We start from the raw sequence: 10,749 nt of genomic DNA on the forward strand, positions 1-10,749 counted from the left end.
CCAAATGCAAGAGGAATGATTTCATTAGAAAAGCATCATTTGCAGTTCCTAATGAAATAACAGATCTAGTCAACAGTGTCAGTGGTTGCTAAGACTATTTGGTGAAAGTAGATGGAGAACTTTATTAGATGTACTGACATGGCCTACAATCTTAAAATTACTAACTATGAGAAAAAGACATATTCCTCCTGTTATGTTGCTATGTAGATGGGAAGTACACAGACCTATCTATGAAATATTCTTTTTTTTTAAGATTTGATTTGAAAGAGAGTGTGCATGAGCAGTGGGTGGGGAGGGGTAGAAAGAGAGGGAGAAGTAGACTCCCCACTAATTGCCCTCAATCCTAGGACCCCAAGATCACGACCTGAGCCAAAGGCAGACACAAAGGCACCACTGGAATATTCTTAAAAAGATAAAAAATTTAAAACTGAACCTTAATCTGTATCTGACTCTAAATACCAATTGACAAGAAATAAAGAAAATAAAGGAACATACTAAATACACAAAGGAGAATAAAATCAACCAAATTCAGAATGTAAAAAATGTTATAGGATAAATGATACAGTTTCTTCAACAAACAAATGGTATTTTAAAGGGAAGGGGGAGAGGGGCACCTGGGTGGCTCAGTCAGTTAAACATCTGACTTTTTTAAAGATTTTATTTATTTATTTGACAGAGAAAGACACAGCGAGAGAGGGAACACAAGCAGGAGTGGGAGAGGGAGAAGCAGGCTTTCCGCTGAGCAGGGAGCCCGATGCAGGGCTCAATCCCAGGACACTGGGATCATGACCTGAGCCGAAATCAAGAGTTAGGCACTTAACCGACTAAGCCACCCAGGCGCCCCAAACATCTGACTCTTGATTTCAGCGCTGGTCAATGATCTCAGGGTTGTGAGATAAAGCCCCAAGCTGGGCTCCACACTCAGTGCGGAGCCTGCTTGAGATTCTCTCTTTCTCTCACTCTCCTTCTGCCCCTCTCCCCACTCACATGTGTTCTCTCTAAAATAAATAAATAAATAAAATCTTTTTTAAAGGGGGGCAAGGGGGAGAAACTGGATATTATTATATAGATATAGATATGCATATACATAAGGAGGGGAGTATTAAGAGACATAATAACCAAAAGCAATATGTGAAGATCTTTTTTGGACCTTAATTTAAATAAACCAGTTAGAAATAGATATTCAGCAGCTGCCAAAAATAAGGAAGATATCAAAAAAAAAAAAAAAGGAAGATCTCTATGAACTGTGATTTCTAAAATATATTTTTTGTTGTTTTTTGGGGTTTTTTAAAGATTTTTATTTATTTGAGAGAGAATGAGAGAGAGAGCGCACGTGCACGAGAGGGGGGAGGGTCAGAGGGAGAAGCAGACTCCCCACTGAGCAGGGAGCCCGATGTGGGACTCGATCCCGGGACTCCAGGATCATGACCTGAGCCGAAGGCAGTCGCTTAACCAACTGAGCCACCCAGGTGCCCCCTAAAATATATTGTTAATGTAAAAAAGTAAAGTGCAGGGATGCCTGGGTGGCTCAGTCGGTTAAGCATCTGCCTTTGGCTCAGGTCATGATCCCGAAGTCCTGGGATCAAGTCCCACATCTGGCTCCTTGCTCACTGACAAATAAATATTTTAATAAATAAAACAAGCTTCACTGACTCTTTAAAAAAAAAGAGAAAAGTAAAGTGAAAAAGTGCATATATACGGGTCTCTGCCTGGCGCAGTTGGTACAGCAAGCAACTCCTGAACTTGAGTTTGAGCCATACGTTGGGTGTGGAGTCTACTTTAAAAAAAAGAGTATACCTAGTATGCTACTTTGTATTAAGGAGATGAAAATAACATATGCATCATTTAATTTTGCAGAAAGAAACAGAAAAATAAAACAAATGAATAAAATAGGTTAACTACCATGGTGTGGGGATGGCAAAGTGGAAAAGCAAGGGAGAGAGGGATACTTAATACAACTTTCTATATAGTTTTGACTTTTAGAATTACATTAATAAACAAGAATGGGGGGGACATAAAACCTAATACAAAGAGAAGCAAATCCGACTATATTTCAAATGAGTAAAATAACCACAATCAAAAGAAAAAGGATTAATTCAAGTAACTTTTAAATACAGTATTTTGACTCAAACTGAAGATAAAAAGAACTACAAACAAATCTCAAATTCTTCTTAGTAGGTCTGTTTTTCCTAGGGGTAGGAGTATAGAAATTATGAAGCTATTTTTTGTGTATGGTGGGACTGAGGAAATGAATATATATATCTGTTGATGGGAGCCAGTACTTTCACTGTAGAAGAAATGGAAAACAATTAAAGAATGGGGAAAGGTAAAGAAGAGCCCTAAGGGGCTGGATAAGAACTAGAGATAATCAGTATAAAAACTCATGATTTCTAGCTCTGTCTTCTAAAAGGGCTTATAGAGGGGCGCCTGGGTGGCTCAGTCGTTAAGCATCTGCCTTCCGCTCACGTCATGATCCCGGGGTCCTGGAATCGAGCCCCGCATCGGGCTCCCTGCGCAGCGGGAAGCCTGCTTCTTCCTCTCCCACTCCCCCTGCTTGTATTCCCTCTCTTGCGGTCTCTATCTCTGTCAAATAAATAAATAAAATCTTTTAAAAAATAAAAATAAAAAAAATAAAAGGGCCTATAGAAGCAGTGACACTCTAGTAGCAATGAGCAAACCTAGCACCCAGATTTTGGGTTCTTTTCTTTCTTTTTTTTTTTTAAGATTCTACCCACTCATTTGAGAGAGAGAAAGCACAAGCGGGGTAGGGGCAGAGGGAAAGGGAGAAACAGATTCCCTGCTGAACACAGAGCAGGACGTGGGGCTTGATCCCAGGACCCCGAGATCATGACCTGAGCCGAAGTCAGATGCTTAAGCAACTGAGCCACCCAGGCACCCCCAGATTTTGGTTTCTAAGTACCATTCCTCAGTAAGAGAAACCAGGGCTCCTTGGGCGCCTGGGTGGCTCAGTCGTTAAGCGTCTGCCTTCGGCTCAGGTCATGATCCCAGGGTCCTGGGATCGAGCCCCACATCGGGCTCTCTGCTCAGCGGGAAGCCTGCTTCTCCCTCTCCCACTCCCCCTGCTTGTGTTCCCTCTTGCTGTCTGACACTCTCTCTGTCAAATAAATAAATAAAATATTAAAAAAAAAGAAAAAAAAAAAAAGAGAAACCAGGGCTCCTTGAAAAAACAGCTGATTTCAGGGCAGAGATAGTGAAGGACACAGATGGCCCTGAACATCTTGTTCCAAAGTAAAGAAGCAAACATATAATGGGGGCATGTCAAAAAGAAACAGGACCGGGGCGCCTGGGTGGCTCAGATGGTTAGGCGTCTGCCTTCGGCTCAGGTCATGATTCCAGGGTCCTGGGATCAAGCCCCGCATCGGGCTTTCTGCTCAGCAGGGAGCCTGCTTCTCCCTCTGCCTCTGTCTCCCCCCCGCTCATGCTCTCTCTCTCTCCGTATCTGTGTCTCAAATGAATAAATAAAAAAATCTTTAAAAAAAAAAAGAAACAGGACCAAGGGGTGCCTGGGTGGCTCAGTCAGTTAAGCATCCGACTCTTGGTTTCAGCTTAGGTCATAGTCTCAGGGTTATGGGATCAAGCCACACCTAGGGCTCCATGCTGTGAGGACAGAGTCTGCTTGGGATTCTTTCCCCCTCCCACTCCCCGCCCCCCTTTATCCCCACCTTGCGTGCACATATGCACGCGCGCGCACTCTCTCTCTCAAAGAAATAAATAAATAAAATCTTCAAAGAAAGAAAAAGGACCAAGATAGATGGGCCAAATCCCACAGGTCAAATTTGAGACACTCTTAGCATCAAAAATAAAGAAGATGAGCAACAGGTTACAATCTATTAAATAAAGAATAAATGAGGCCACACTGGTTTGAGGATAGATGTGGAAAATCATTTTACAACTATCATAGTAAAAACTGATTCAGGAAAGATGTGGATAGATGTGGAAAATCACCATTTTGATTCAGGAACCATCAACAGATGCTAAACGAGGCAGAGGGAGAGGGAGGATTCTGATAAAGCACAGGATATTTACATAATCTGGAGGTATTTCCCCACAACTGCAGCTGACCCTTGAACACAGGTTTGAACTATGAGGATCCACTTATACACAGATTTTTTTTCAATAAATATGGTATAGTACTGTAAATGTATTTTCTCTTATGATTTTATTAATGCCATTTTCTTTTTTCTAGCTTACTATATTATAATACAGCATATAATACATACAACATACAAAATATGTGTTAAATATTTATGTTAACGGTAAGGCATGGCCAACTGTAGGCTATTAGTAGTTCAGTTTTTCGGGAGTCAGATTTTCAACTGCAAGGGATTGGGGGTTTGCACCCCTAACCCCTACCCCTAACCCCCACGTGCTTTAAAGGTCAACTGTACTTAATTTGCAAAAAAGGAAAAAATAACGGTGAACAGGAAAAAAAAAATGGTAGTGGAGAAAACGGATTAACATCTTAAACTTACATGAGGGAGACATTATGCTCCTCTGATTGTGATAATTTGAAAAAGACATAATATTTATATAGTATTCCAACCAAAAAATTCAAACCTAACTCTATTCATGAGGAAACTAATTCATATTGAAGACTTTGATATAAATGGGCTATTAGTCCTTAAAAAAATCAATATCCTGAGAAACAAAGGCTCAAGAACTATTCAAAGCTAAAGAAGATTAACAGTATAAGACAACTAAACGAAATGAAATATCCTGAACTGTATCTTGTACTAGAAAAGACAATTTGTTGTAAAGGATATTATTGTGACACTTGACATAACCGGAAATACGAACTATAGCACAGATAAAAGTAACATATCAATGTTAAACTTCATGAATTTGATAAATGTACTTGTTTACATGAAAGAGTATCATTAGGAAATACATATTGTACTACTTGAATAGCAAGGCAGAAAGAGGGATGATGTATGCAATCGACTCTCAAATAGTTCAGAAAAAAACGTGTGTGTGCACATGTATAAAGAGAAGGAAAAAGCATGGGCAAAACGTAAACAAGTAGGCAAACTGGGTAACAGTATAGGAGTTCTTTAGTGTTATTTTTGCAATTTTTCCATAAACCTGAATTTCAAATTCAAAAAAGATGAAAATTGAATATGACAGGATATTAGATGACATTGAGGAATTAATGTTATATTTGGTGGTATGTGGTAATTCTATTATGGGTTTGGGTTTGGTTGGGTTTTTTTTTTTAAGGGTGCTTACCTCTCCTAGATATGAGAGATACAGTATATACTTAGGTATTTATGCCAGGAATTTGCTTTAAAATACTTCAGAAGGGGGCGCCTTGGTGGCTCAATCGGTTAAGCATCTGCCTTCGGCTGAGGTCATGATCCCAGGGTCCTGGGGTGGAGCCCCACATCTGGCTCCCTGCTCAGCTGGGAGTCTGCTTCTCTCTCTCCCTCTGCCTCTGCACCTAACCCCGCTCTTGCTCTCTCTCTCTCAAATAAATAAAATAAATAAAAGCTTTTAAAATAATAATAAAAAGTAAAATATTTCAGAAGTATGGTCAACTAAAATGTAAAGGATAAAAAGATGGCTCAAGGTGTAAAGATAGAGTCCTACAGGATTTGATGATGGATGGTCTTTCATCTTTTAGAACTCTAAAAGATGTTCTCACCTCCTGTTTTATGGCAAAGATTATTTCTGCCTCATAGAGAACTGGCAGTCAAAACACTAAAGCTACAGATAATAGTAAACATCACGAAACGAGTAAAATTAGTTAATGGTAGAAAGAAATTTAAAAAACAATAAACTCAATCACACAAAATATGTTAGGAGGAAAAATGTTAAGTCTACCCCAAAAAAGTACCTTTATTCAAAACTTATTGGCGAACGCAATTTCCAGAGAAGAATTCAAGTTCTTCTGTTTTTTTCCACCACAGACGAGCCTAAGAAATCGCATCTATTCCTCAGTGCTCAATTTACACTAAAGAACGTCAAACAGAAGCTTCCCCACGACCACCTCGCACAAATCACCGGGTCATCCCCAGGGACCCCTCCGGGGTTTTCTACCCGACCCTGCGGCGTAGGCTTGGGAGGGAGGGCGGCCCTCCGCCCCGTGGGGTGCTCACCGCGGCGCCCCCCTGGACCGCCAGAGGCCGGAGGACCAGGGTCCGGCCGAGGGCTGGCGCGCACCGGAGGTCGTCCCACGCCGGCGGGAGGGCGACCCGGCCCCCGGAGCTCCCGCGCCTCCGTCAGCCCGAGGATGCTGCGGCGGGAGGGCGACGCGGGGAGGCTGGGGAGGGCCGAGCGCGAGGGAAGGACGAGGGCACGGGGTGCGGCGGCAGAAGGCGGGGGGGTGAGGGGTGAGGGAGGTCGCGGACGGGCACGACGCGAGGGTGGAAGTAGCGACCGAGGAGCCCGCGGACGCCGGCGGCCCGGTGGTGCGGGGAGGCGGCGGCGGCCGTGAGCGGCAGGAATCTGCGGGCAGTTACCTGAGTCGGGGCCCCGCCCGTCCGAGGCGGGGAAGGCGCGGTGAGGCGGAGGGCGAAACCCGCAGCGTGGCGAGGAGGCGGAAGGGCGCCCGCCAAGGGCCCAGCCGTTCGCCCAGACCAGACGCGAGCCGGAGCCGTGGCGACGGCGGAGGGCGGGGAAGAAGACGCTGGCACCGCCAGGGCGCCTGCTCGCCGCGCGCCGGGAGCGCGGGCGGGAAGCTCGTGATGCTCCTCCCTCCTTCCTCCTCTTCCCGCTGCCGCTCCGTGTTCCCGCCCCTCGTTTTCCAAGCCGCCCCGAGCTCCCGGCTCCAGGCTTCCGCCTCCCGCTACCGGACTCCCGCGCGGGCTCCCACTGCCCCCCCGGTCTCCTCAGCTTCCGCCGGGGGTTCATCCCTTCGGCGCGCTTCAGACGCTGGCCTCTTGAGTGCCCAGGAGCTGCGCGGCGCTTTTCCGGGAACTGTTTACTAGCCGACTAATGTGTAACTCCCGGGATGTCACCTCCCTTGTGGAGACCTCCCAGGACCCGTAAATAAAAGGGTCGCACAAGGCACTCCACAGATCAGATGTGCAACCTACAGGAAAGCGTGTCTGTACTCGCCATCCTAGTGACTTGTTAGTTTACGATAGTTTTGGCTTCCTTTGCCCCAGTCCTAGTCCAGCGTACTGACTGGGGACAGGGGTCACCAACAAGCAGCTCTAGAGTTCTGTCTAGCCTGAAAAAGCATTTTTTCCTGTAACTTAAATTTTAATGCCTTAGGCAGTGGCATGCTCTGTTTCCCTCCTCACCCTTCTCTTACACGTTGATGTCATGGGCCTGGTTTGGGAGATTTTGTTTTGTATTCTACAATGTTTCTTTATTGAGCATTTGCTTCATTCTCCATTTACACTATAATAACATTACTGAAGTTCTCATACATAAACATTTGTGTACAATCTAGTTTTATTCTTTAATATCAGAAACAATGAGTCAATATATATGTTAAAGTTTTTGACTTAGTGTTTCTCAATTCTGGCTGCATATTAGAATTATTTGGAGAGCTTTTAAAAAAATGTTGGCACTTGGGGTCCACTACTGAAGATTCTGATTTGATTGATCCGGGATAGAACCCACGTTTGTCTTGCGTTTAGAAGTTCCCCAGGTCAAAAAAAAGTTCCCCAGGTCTAGCAGTGCCTAGGTGGCTCAGTCCTTTGAGTGTAGACTCTTGATTTGGCTCAGGTCATGATCTCAGGGTAGTGAGATGAGCCTCGGGTCAGGCTGGCTGTGGGCGTGGAGCCTGCTTGAGCTTTTCTCCCTCTCTCTCTGCCTCTCTCCCTGCTTGTGCTCTCTCTTTCTCGCTCTCAAATAAATAAATAAAATCTCTAGAAGTTCCCCTGTCTTTACTGGAATTAAAATGTAAAAAAATAAAAATCACACTTAAAAAATAAAATAATATTTTCCCAGGTGATTCAAATGTGAAGTCAAGGTAGAGCCTGATACGTATATTACAAAATCGACATTCTTAATCATAATACTAATTCACAGGCCTCCAGCATCATGAACATTGCATATTGGCCTCATTTGAATCTTTGTCAAATAGGTGACAATGGTAACTCATTATCTTAATATGCATTTTTGATTTCTAGTGAGATTGAACATTTTTCAAATATTTACTTTCCATTTGTAATTTTCCTTTTATGAATTGTCTCTTTATATTTCCTGACCATTTGTTCAATTGCATTGTTCAAGTTTTTATTATTGTAAATAATTACTTATGAGAATTAAGTAATTATTCTGCCAAATAGAGCAAATTTGGCACCCAAGAATCAAGTAATTTTACTTGGAGACTTGAAACTGAAAATGAAAACTTTGTTAGGTGGTATCTATCTTCTTTTTTTTTTTTCCCCTCATTAAACTTTTGTTTTAGGGGCACCTGGGTGGCTCAGTCGTTAAGCGTCTGCCTTCGGCTCAGGTCATGATCCCAGGGTCCTGGGATCAAGCCACACATCGGGCTTCTTGCTTGGCGGGAAGCCTGCTTCTCCCTCTTCCACTCCCCCTGCTTGTGTTCCCTCTCTCGCTGTGTCTCTCTCTCTGTCAAATAAATAAATAAAATCTTTAAAAATAAATAAATAAATAAAAAATAAACTTTTGTTTTAATGGGTCTCAAAATTCTGTGACAGATTTTTGGTCAAGTTGTTTCCATTAAAAAGTACTGATTTTAAAAACTAATAACTTAAAACTAATAACTTAAATACACACACAAAAAAATCAAATGGTCCAGAAAACATTCTACTTTCCTTCTGAGGGTTTTACAAATGCACTGTTATCATTAACCAGTCTTTTACTATTAAACCTAAATGGCCAATTGACACAAACCGTTCTGAGACCATTCTTCCACCACTCATTAAGACTGGGGTGGCAGGTATTGAGGATAATATTCATTTAGCTTTCTGAGCTTTCTCGGCAGACTTGGTGACCTTACCAGCTCCAGCTGCCTTCTTGTCCACTGCTTTGATGACACCCACAGCAACTGTCTGTCTCATGTCATGAACAGCAAAATGACCCAGAGAAGGATAGTCAGAGAAGCTGTCAACATACATAGGCTTGCCCGGAAACATATCAACAATGGCAGCATCACCAGATTTCAAGAACTTGGGACCATCTTCCAGCTTTTTTCCAGAATGACAATCTATCTTCTCCTTCACCTCAGCAAACTTGCAAGCAATGTGAGCTGGGTCACAATCCAGCACAGGTGCATATCCAGCACTGATTTGACCTGGCTGGTTCAGGATAATCCTCTGAGCCATGAAGCCAGTTGCTTCCATGGGTGGGTCATTTTTGCTGTCACCAGCCACATTGCCACGATGAACATGTTTTACAGATACATTCTTGACATTGAAGCCCAATTGTCCCCAGGAAGAGCCTCACTTAAATCTTCATGGTGCATTTCAACAGACTTTACTTCAGTTGTAACATTGACTGGAGCAAAGACGACTGCCATGCCAGGTTTAAGAATACCAGTCTCCACTCGGCCCACAGGGACAGTACCAATACCACCAATTTTGTAGACGTCCTGGAGAGGCAGATGCAAGGGTTTCTCAGTTGGACGAGTAGGTGACAAAATGCAATTGCAATCCAGAGCTTCAAGCAGTGTGGTTCCACTGGCATTCCCATCTTTACGGGTGATTTTCTGTCCCTTGAACCAAGGCATGTTAGCACCTGGTTCCAGCATGTTGTCACCATTCCAACCAGAAATTGGCACAAATGCTGTTGTGTTGGGGTTGAAGCCAAGTTTCTTAATATAGGTGCTGACCTCCTTAATGATTTCCTCGTATCTCTTTTGGCTGTAGGGTGGCTCAGTGGAATCCATTTTGTTAACACCAACAATTAGTTTTTTACACCCAGTGTGTAAGCCAGAAGGGCATGCCCGTTCTTAGAGATACCTGCTTCAAATGCATCAACACAAGCAGCCACAATCAGGACAGCACAGTCAGCTTGAGATATGCCTGTAATCATGTTTTTGAGAAAGTCTCTGTGTTCTGGGGCATCAGGACATAGTACTTGCTGGCCTCAAATTTCCACAGGGAGATATCAAGGGTGATACCACGTTCACGGTCAGCTTTCAGTTTAGCCAAGACCCAGGCATACGTGAAGGAGGCCTTTCCCATCTCAGCAGCCTCCATCTCAGATTTTTCGATAGTTCTTTTGTCGATCCCACCACATTGGTAGATCAGATGACTGGTAGTGGTAGACTTGCCCGACTCTACATGTCCAATGGCGATGATGTTGATGTGAGTCTTTTCCTTTCCCATTTTGGTTTAGGTGTATGACACCTGTGTTCTGGCAACAAACCTGTTGTGAAAAAACTAGGTGGTATCTATCTTTTTTTTTTTTAGGATTTTATTTATTTATTTGACACACAGAGAGAGAGAGCACAAACAAGGGGAGGGGCAGGCAGAGGGAGAAGGAGAAGCAGGCTCCACACTGAGCAGAGAGCCTGACGTGGGGCTCCATCACAGCACCCTGGGATCATGACCTGAACCAAAGGCAGATGCTTAACTGACTGAGCCACCCAGGCACCCCGATATCTATCTTCCATATAAAGAAGTGAATGTCACTGATTCAATAAATGGGTAGTAATGATAGCTTTGCACTGTGTCAACTTGGCTATGCTGAATCCCCTCCTGGTATGTTCTAGCCAGAGTAGACCACAAGGAAGATTCTTTTTTTTTTTTTTTTTTTCCCCCACAAGGGAGATTCTTATGGGAGATTTCAAGGGCAGAAGTGAAGCAG

The 10,749-nt window shown here is 43.6% G+C and overlaps 1 protein-coding gene and 1 pseudogene across 5 annotated transcripts in view; both read right to left on the bottom strand.

Moving 5' to 3' along the window:
• The window catches only part of CPLANE1 (ciliogenesis and planar polarity effector 1), a 138,124-nt gene extending 131,411 nt beyond the window's left edge, over positions 1-6,713 (bottom strand). For 3 of the 5 annotated variants that reach the window (XM_032415152.1, XM_032415151.1, XM_032415155.1), the window contains exon 1: positions 6,480-6,713. The gene's annotated coding sequence lies outside the window, so the exon portion shown is untranslated. The remainder of the gene's footprint in view (positions 1-6,479) is intronic. The other 2 variants (XM_032415154.1, XM_032415153.1) reach the window with 1 other exon arrangement.
• A 2,181-nt stretch (positions 6,714-8,894) lies between these two features.
• On the bottom strand, positions 8,895-10,268 carry LOC116639102 (annotated as a pseudogene).
• Between the last annotated feature and the right edge of the window lie 481 nt (positions 10,269-10,749).

This window comes from Phoca vitulina, unplaced genomic scaffold, assembly GCF_004348235.1.
Source record: "Phoca vitulina isolate PV1807 unplaced genomic scaffold, GSC_HSeal_1.0 scaffold17, whole genome shotgun sequence".
Lineage (NCBI taxonomy): Eukaryota > Metazoa > Chordata > Mammalia > Carnivora > Phocidae > Phoca > Phoca vitulina.